Source organism: Alnus glutinosa, chromosome 10 (genome assembly GCF_958979055.1).
Source record: "Alnus glutinosa chromosome 10, dhAlnGlut1.1, whole genome shotgun sequence".
NCBI lineage: Eukaryota > Viridiplantae > Streptophyta > Magnoliopsida > Fagales > Betulaceae > Alnus > Alnus glutinosa.
In genome coordinates this window covers 2455549-2464788 of record NC_084895.1, presented here as the reverse complement: position 1 = coordinate 2464788, position 9240 = coordinate 2455549, and the positions used below count along the sequence as shown (strand labels likewise).

Sequence of the window (9240 nt, the reverse complement as noted above, 5' to 3'; positions counted from 1 at the left end):
GGTTGTTTTGGCATTTGAAGGACTGTTCCCCACATCAATAAGAAGAAAAAAAAAATTCCAATTCATTTGTGGTGACGCCTCCTTCTGCTCTTATTTCTCGTTTTTTTGCTGTTGATTTATGATTTGTGACCAACAACGGAATCCAAAGCAAATCTCTTCCTTTTCATTATCTAAAGAGAAGGAAAGAAACAAAAGAAACATATTGTAAAGCAAAAAGATTTGACGTTAATGAGTTGCTCTCCACTTATTTACAAAAGAAACGTACATATTGTAATGCAAAGTAAGTTCTTTTACGCATCCATCACTTCAGCAGGCTGTTTCCTACTTCCTTCTTTGGTGTAAAAGTAATTCCCTGTGAGCTGCCCCTGCCCCTGCCCCGCGTGGGTCCATCACTCCAATAGCTCTTCCTTTTCCCTGTATGATCAATATAACTCCACTTCTTCCTTGTAAACCAAAACACACCTTCCTATCTGCTTTTGCTCTGCATTTTGCATTCCCCTTCCTTCATTTCCTCCGATTTCCAAAGAAGAAACCATGGCTGAGATTGCAACCATTTTTCTCTCTCCCTTCCTTCAAGTGTTTTTTGAAAAAATGGCATCTGGTGAGTTTGTTGACTTCTTTCGGCGAAGAAAACTCTCCGATGGACTCCTGAAGGAGTTGAAAACAACATTCCTGACCCTCAATGCAGTGTTTGAAGACGCGGAGGAGTTGCAAGTTACAAAGCCTGTTGTGAAAGAGTGGCTTGATGAGCTGAAAGATGCAGTCTATGACGCAGAGCATGTCTTGGATGAGATTGCTACTGAAGCCTTGCAAAGAGAGTTGGATGCTGAATTTCAAACCACTGCAAGCAAGGTACGAAAGTCCATCTCTGCTTTTCATAATTCTTTTGTCAAAGAGATAGAGCCAAAGATAAAAGACATTCTTAAAAGACTAGAAACTCTGGCAAAACAAAAGGATGTTATTGGCCTAAGAGAAGGCGTTGGAGGGAAATCATCTGAAAGATTGCCCACAACTTCTTTAGTTGAAGAATCTAATATTTGTGGTAGGAATCGTGAAAAGGATGAAATAATTAACTTGTTGCTCTCAGATGATGCAACCAGCAATGAGATGGGTGTTATTGCCATATTCGGCATGGGGGGGATTGGCAAGACCACCCTTGCTCAACTTGTATACAATAACGACAGGGTGAAGCAGCAGTTTGACCTTGAAGCATGGGTTTGTGTTTCCGAAGAATTTGACGTGTTTAAGGTAACGAAAACAATTCTGGAGGCAATAACTTTGTCACCTTGTTATGTCACGGATCTAAACCAGCTTCAACTTAAACTAAAGGAATGTTTAATGGGAAAGAAGTTTCTACTTGTTTTAGATGATGTTTGGAATGAGAATTATGATAACTGGTAGACACTTTGCAAACCCTTCAAATCTGGGAAACAAGTAAGTAAAGTCCTTGTAACAACACGTAATTATAGTGTTGCATCAGTCATGCGTGCTAGTGCAATGTCTCATCATCTGAAGGAGTTACCTGAAGATGATTGTTGGTCACTATTTGTAAAACATGCATTCCATTATGAAAACTCTAATGCACATGGAGAGTTAGAAGCAATAGGCAAAAAAATCATGAAAAAGTGCAAAGGCGTTCCATTAGCGGTCAAGGCAATTGGTGGTGTCTTAAGATCTAAACCAGATGTTGATGAATGGGATAAGATATTGGAGAGTGAATTGTGGGATTTGCGAATTGATGAGATGGGCATTCTTCCAGCTCTAAGGTTAAGCTATAAATATCTCCCATCACATCTAAAGCGATGCTTTGCTTACAGCTCAATCTTTCCAAAAGATTATGCTTTCGAAAAAGATCAATTAATCTTGTTATGGATGGCGGAGGGGTTTCTACAGCAATCCAAAAACAAAACAATGGAAGAAGTTGGGAATGAGTATTTCCTCACTCTAGAATCAAGATCATTATTCCAAAAATCAAGTGAGGACAAGTCATGTTTTGTAACGCATGATCTTGTGAGCGATTTAGCAAAATCTATATCTGGGCAATTCATTTTAAGATTGGAGGGTGATTGTTCTCATGAGATTGAAAATAATACTCGCCACTTGTCCTATTTTTTCATACAAGCGTTTCACAGCTTGAAGAAGTTTGAGACCCTTCACAAGGCTAAGAGGTTGCGCACTTTCCTACATTTAGATATGCTTAATTACCCTTTCCTCTTGTACTCCTTGAATGGAAAAGTACTACATGATTTATTGCCAACACTAAGATGCTTACGAGTGCTTTCTCTGTCGAAATACAGGAAGTTTACTGAATTACCAGATTCAATTGGCAAACTTAAATATCTACGTTACTTGGACATTTCTTTCACTGAAGTTCAAAGACTGCCCGATTCTATATGTCAGTTGTGCAATTTGCAAACGTTGATTTTGTTAATGTGTGTGCAGCTTGCTACATTGCCAAGAGAGATGTATAAACTCATTAATTTACGGCATCTTGATATTTCTGGAACCAGGATAACAGAGATGCCAGAACAACTTGGTAGATTAAAAAGGCTCCAAACATTGACGAAATTTATCATTGGCAAATGTAGTGGGTCTTGCATTAAGGAGTTAGGAAAACTCACAAATCTTCGGGGATCACTTTCTATATCGGAGATCCAAAATGTTGAATCTCCTACGGATGCTCTACAGGCAAGCTTGAGGGAGAAAAAGTACCTCGAAGACTTAGTATTGGAATGGAATGTCGATAATAACTTTTCAGAAAGCGAGAGAACTGTACTCGGTAGTCTCCGACCCCATACATACCTGAAAAAACTCACTATCAAACACTATGGTGGTAAAAGTTTTTCAGATTGGGTAGGGCATCCTTCATTCTCTAATATAGCATCTCTTGATCTACATAATTGTAAATATTGCAGCAACTTGCCACCGCTTGGGCAGCTACCTTCTCTACATAATCTCTCTATAGTTGGGTTTGATGAAGTTGTTACAGTGGGCCATGAATTTTGTGGCAACAGTTCTTCTTCAGTCAAGTCCTTTGGAGCCCTAAAAGTTCTACATATCGAGCAGATGGCGAACTGGGAGGAATGGATTTCTTTTGGTGCGCCCGAGAATGGAGGTGGAGCTTTTCCTCAACTTGAAAAGCTTTATATTAAAGACTGCCCTAAGCTAACAGGAGGATTGCCCGTCCATCTTCCTTCTTTAGCAATACTTGAGATTGAGAAAAGTCCACAGTTGGTGGCTCCACTCCCGAGGGCTCCTGCTATTCGTGAGTTGACGCTAAGCTATGGTAATGAGATGTTGTTAAAGGAATTGCCAACTGGAATGCATAAGCTCAAAATTGGAGGATTTAATGCATTAGAGTCCCTTCCCGAGGGAATGATAGACTCCGATGGCGATCTTCAAGAGTTAACAATTCACGGCTGCCCTTCACTTGGGTCCCTTCCAAAGGATGGTCTTCCCTCTACATTAAAAACCCTCCAAATCATTGAATGTTCTTCACTTGTTTCCTTTCCCGAGGGAATGATAGACTCCAACAGCGGCGTTCAAAATTTAGTGATCCATGATTGTTCCTCACTTGTGTCCCTTCCTAGGGATGGCCTTCCCTCAACGTTAAAAACCCTTGAAATTCAAAAATGTGTGAAGTTAGAGCTCCTCAGACACTTGGAGTGGTCATACCTTGAAAAATTGAAGTTGGACAGGTGTGATTCTCTCAAGTCCTTCCCATTAGATTTATTCCCAAAGCTTTCTGATATCCAATTCTCGTCCTGTAACAATCTGGAATCTCTTACAGTTCCAGAACATTATGAACACGATTTAGCCACCTTGCAAATACATATATCTAGTTGCCCTAATTTTGTTTCTTTTCCGAAAGGGGGATTGCGTGCCCCTAGCCTTACATCGCTTTTCATGCATAGTTGTAGGAGTCTGAGATCACTGCCTAACAAGATGCACATACTCCTCCCTTCTCTTCAGGATTTGATTGTAAATTACTGTCCAGAAGTTGAGTCGCTTCCTGAAGGGGGCTTGCCATCCAATTTGAAAAGGCTTTACATTTCTCAATGTGACAAACTTGTTGCTAGCCGGATGGGGTGGGATTTGCAAAACCTCCCATTTCTTACAAGTTTGTCAATCACTCGCATACCTGGTGTGGAGTCCTTCCCAGAGTCACAGTTGCTGCCCACCAATCTGACCTCTCTTTTCATTTGTGACTTTCCAAATTTGAAATCTTTGGACAAGGGGCTTCAACTCCTCAGTGCTCTTGAAAAGCTGATTATATATGACTGCCCTAAGCTCAAGTACATGCCAGAACAGGGGCTGCCTCCCTCCCTTTCTCTTCTACGAATCAGCAATTGTCCTTTGTTGAAGAAAGAGTGGCAAGGTAAAAAGGGAAAAGAATGGCGAAAGATTGCTCACATAGAGGAAAAAAAGATTGATGACGAGTGGATTGAATAAGCTAAAAGTCTAGCAAGAAGTCCTCAAGTATCGTAATACTGACTCCCACCCAAGCCATCTTTGTCGCACCCCTCAACCGTCATTCAAAACAAGTACTCTCTCTCTCTCTCTCTCTCTCTCTCTCTCTCTTTGATTTCTTTGCTTCTTAATAGATCGAGTGGCACATAATTCAAAAGTGAGGCTTCTAATTTTTTATTTTCAATGTTTTTACAAGTACCAAACATAGCATGACTTTAATATTTTTTTTTTTTTACTTGAAAAAAAATATTTTAAAAACTTTCCGTAAATTATTTTAAAATAGACGAAAGAGCCAAAATAGGAATATAGGGTATCATATGGAGTGCAAAATTCAACGTTTTGGGCAACCAAACAGTGTATTAACAATTATTTCTAAGTGTCGTATTTTCTTTTCATTTGTTTCCTAGCTGATAAATGCTATTTACCATTCTTTCATCTTTCTCTTATAATTCTTTTTTCAAAATCCACATGTTAAAGATCAAAATTCAATGGTTGATTTTTGAAAAAAAGAATGATACGAGAATACTAAGTAGCATTTCTCTTTTTGGGCACCCAAAGGCTGGTGATTCTTTACTTGCCTTTTACTTGGCCTTTTGTGTATTGAAATTAGTGCGTATATGTTGTAGGTACATCTGATCTGATGTGGGCAATCGATCCTCTTGCCCAATGGAGGGAAGGAGTTGGGATTGGTACTGACATGGATAATGGGTCGTGGTCATTGCTATCGCCATCCAAGCTTTTGCCAGTGTAGGTACCTCTTAGCAAACATTAATTGTTTGTAACCTTTTAATTGGTTTTTAGATTTAGTTAATGATAGAAGTTAAATCATATGTAGGCCTGAATTTGCATGAAAGAAAGGTTAGTTGGAAGAAATTAGTGAATGTTGTTGGGTATGGCTTCTGGTTTTGTGATGTTTGAGCGCTGCCATTATTTTGTTTTTTGTAATTTTGTTAATTAGTTGTTTCATTTTCTAAAAATTGATGTGGATTTTGGCTTTCATTGTTTGCAAGTTTGATTCAGATAAATCAAGGTTGGATTTGAGTGAATTGGAGTACGTTTTTGATGTTTGATAAAAGAAAATGCTTTTCCCACTTGTCACTTCTTCATTTGCTACACCATTCTGGACATAAGCAGTTGAGTCTCTCTCATGTTACCACAAAAAATTATTGAAAACTCCATATGAAATTGGGGATGCTTTGAATCAACAAGTTTTGTTCCCATGATTTGTGTTGTTATTGATCTCCATTTCCATCCTTCATCAGTTCAAAGCCACAATCCTTCCCCTAAAATTTGCTAATTAATCAGTGAAACATCATGTGCTGCTGTCCTACATTGGCTAGGTTGATGATTATCGGTGATCAAAAATTAATCTATATGTACACTAAAGAGGTAACGCAAGAAACTCAACACTTCTCCACCTGAAAAGAAAGTTATATATTAAATGTGATATCTAATAATTCAAATTAAGTTGAATTTAGCTATGGTATTACCCGTAAGGATCTGTAAGTTGGAACTAGGAGGTAGATGAAGCTTAATCTGCTATTTACAATGCATGGTTTTATTTGTATCAAAAAACATTTCTAATTTATTAGAAACTAGGTTAGCAACTGCATTGAATATTTTATTGGAACCTGCATTAGCACTACCATAAACTTGTGTTGATGCACTATTGTGCCAAGATGTGTGAAAAGCATTATTGCATAAACTATTGATATCATCTGATGCACATGTGTGTAGATCTTCTGTATCAATTTACTATGCTTGTGTTGTTCTTTCTTAGTTGATTCAGATGTTCAGCTATTTTGGGATGAATAGGTACTTGTGAAAGTGTTGTGCCAAATCAACATCATGGGCATTTCGGTTTCTTTTTCTTTTTTTTTTTGGAAGTGTACGTGTAGGTTCTGAATAACCATTCAGCACCTCAACTCCTGAAAGCTGCTACATGGGAAAAGGTAATCAATGGCAGCAGAGGATTTTCTTGTGTATATGTGTTGTATGATCCTTTTAAGGTGGATGACTTGATTTATGGTAACAAAATGGCAGGTTGTCTAATATCCGCCCAGCACTAAACCAATGGCAAGCTAGTACTGGTTCTGATAGCTTCAATTACCAAACTATTGAGATGTGAAACTGAAGCTGGATTTAGATCGTGACATCATCTGTTGACTATGTGGTGCTGGTATGTTATTAATGGGTTTTCAGTGTGTTTGTGTTTTTAGGACTTGTGTCTTTATGCCATTCTCTTCATCAAATAACAAGTCTTCCTCCAAAGTGGCTTAAGGTTAATTGATACATATAGACACACAATGCTTGATTATGTTAACATTCTACAAACTCAATCTAGAATTTCAAGAGTTTCTTGTGTAACACGTGCTCAGTTCAACTTTATGCTTATTTTATTTGAATTTTTCAAAAAAAATCACCACTTCCTTATATATTATTTATTTTCTCTTTTAATATCCATTTACCAATTAGTTTGAGTTAGCAAGTTTAAATTTCATTGGATAATTGCAATAGAAATTAACCATTAGCTGATTATAAAGTAGATGAATTGTGAATTCATAGAGGGTAGAAAGAAAATGTAGATCATAAGATGTCTTTAGGAATTGATGCATGGGATAAAAACTTAAAACTATCACCACCCCCCTTGTGTGTGTGTGTGTGTGTTTTTTTTTTTTCTTTCAGTATTTGATTCTCTTTTGCCTGTGAAATTCAGTGCCCTAATAGCTCTTTGTACAACCATCTCTTCTATGTAGATGTTCTGAGAGCTCCCAAATGGTATATGTCATTCGGTCATTTTGGAAGAGTGGCAGTAACTTCATGTTAGAGAAACAGAGAGAGAGAGGCAGCAACTAAAATGAGTAAAGGGGAGAGCAACTTTAGTTGAAGAGAAGAAGAAAGAGTGCATCCCACTTTGGAGACTCATTATTTGTGTTGGCCACGCGGTGGCTTAGAGAATTTAGAATATTTTCTGTTTTGTATAATTCTCTTTTTGAGTGTGAGTTAGAGTGAGATTTGGGTGTATTAATGCTTTTAAGTTTGAGTGGTTTTCTCTGTATTACTTTTTATACTCCATTCTTTTGATAGTGAATTTCCTCCGGGTCGTCTCTGCCAGTGGATGTAGGCTTATTAAGCCGAACCACTTAAATCTTCTTGTCTTGTGTGGTTGTTATTTTTTATTCTGCTATTTTCTGCTTCATTGGGGATCCCTAACTTATTATTGTCACAACAGTATTTATGTGCACAACTTCGTAACTAAAGACAGTTTGGTCAGTTAATCGGCAAAATACAGCATTGGCAAGCTCTTTTTCAACCTTGCCATTGGGAATACTGCCCATGGCTCAAAAAAATTACAACGAAGAACTCATTTGATTTGAGCAGAGTCTTGACCCAGCATTGGAGGGTGGTGTCCAATGTTGGCGATTACAAGGGGGCAGTGGCATAGTGGATATCTGCAAATAAAATGGCTGATGCTTTTAGTTCTCCAAGCTTTATCTGCAGCTCCTTCTCACCTACACAGTATTGAACACTTTGTTGAGAGCATACATCATGAATTGGAGTCTTTCCAGTCTACTTCCTTTGCTCATTGTCGACGTGACGCAAATGGGTGGCTCATTCTCTTGCACAAGAAGCTGCTTCTCACTGTTTAGATACTAGGTGTGTTGAGTCCCCTCCTAGTTTGATTTGTACTCAACTTTTTAGGGAACTTTGTAATCCCTATACCTTTTCTTTGAGGTCATTTTCTGCTGACTCTTGGCAATAATACAGAAGAGATTTGTTTCAAAAAAAAAAAAAAAAAAAAAGACCACAATTTTAAATTTTACAAAGTTAAGACCCGAATTTAAGATGATTTTAAATTTAAGACGTCTGTTCATTTTATTCTCAATAAATAAATAAATGACATGAAAATATAATTATTCTCTTCTTATTAATTTAAAAAAAGAATAGAAAAAAGAAAAAAGAAAAAGAACTAGAGGAGAGATGGCCGCCATGACGGGCTCCAACCCTAAGTCCTGTATGTTTTTTAATTTTTTAATTTTTTTAATTGGAATAGTATAATTATATTTTCATTATTTATTTTTAAGAGAAAAAAGGAAAAAAAGTATTAACTAATTTTTATTTTTTATTTTTTTGTAAATTCAAGTCTTAAATTCGCAAAATTAAAAAATGGAATCTTATTGTCAAAATCGCATAAAACAGTGGCAACATATTTTCCTAAAAAAATTGATTAAACAGAAAAAAAAAAATAATAATAAAAAATGTACACACTTCCACTTTCATTCTCAATTACATATTTCTTGATATGGTTACTAAAATTATTAGGGTTAACTTCACATAAGGGTTCGAAATATCCGCCGTTTTGACGGAAAGGTGCCGAGCTATCATTTCTCTCAAACCGAAGTATTAAACTATAAAAAACTTTCACATAAGGGTATTTCGTCAGGATTCAGTGTTAAATCCGGACGGAAGTCAAGTCACGTGATTTTTTTTAAGGTTAAATACTTCATTGGTACCTGAGTTTTACGTGTTTTCAAATTTAGTACCTCAATTTTGTTTTGTATCATAGGTGGTACCTGAATTAGGGGTAAAAACTCATTTGGTACCTCTGTTAGATTCCAAATTTTAACGTCTTACCACATGTCAACCGCTGATATTCAGGGACGGAGCAAGAAGTTCTTATGGGCAGGGGCCAGTGGCAAAAAAAAATTATTTGTAGAGGCCAATAGGTTAAATTTTTAGTTTTTTAGGTTTTTTTTTTTAACCTTAGAA

General features: G+C 37.0%; 1 pseudogene; it reads left to right on the top strand.

Moving 5' to 3' along the window:
- Positions 1-313: 313 nt before the first annotated feature.
- Positions 314-7696, top strand: LOC133879851 (putative disease resistance RPP13-like protein 1; annotated as a pseudogene).
- Positions 7697-9240: the final 1544 nt, after the last annotated feature.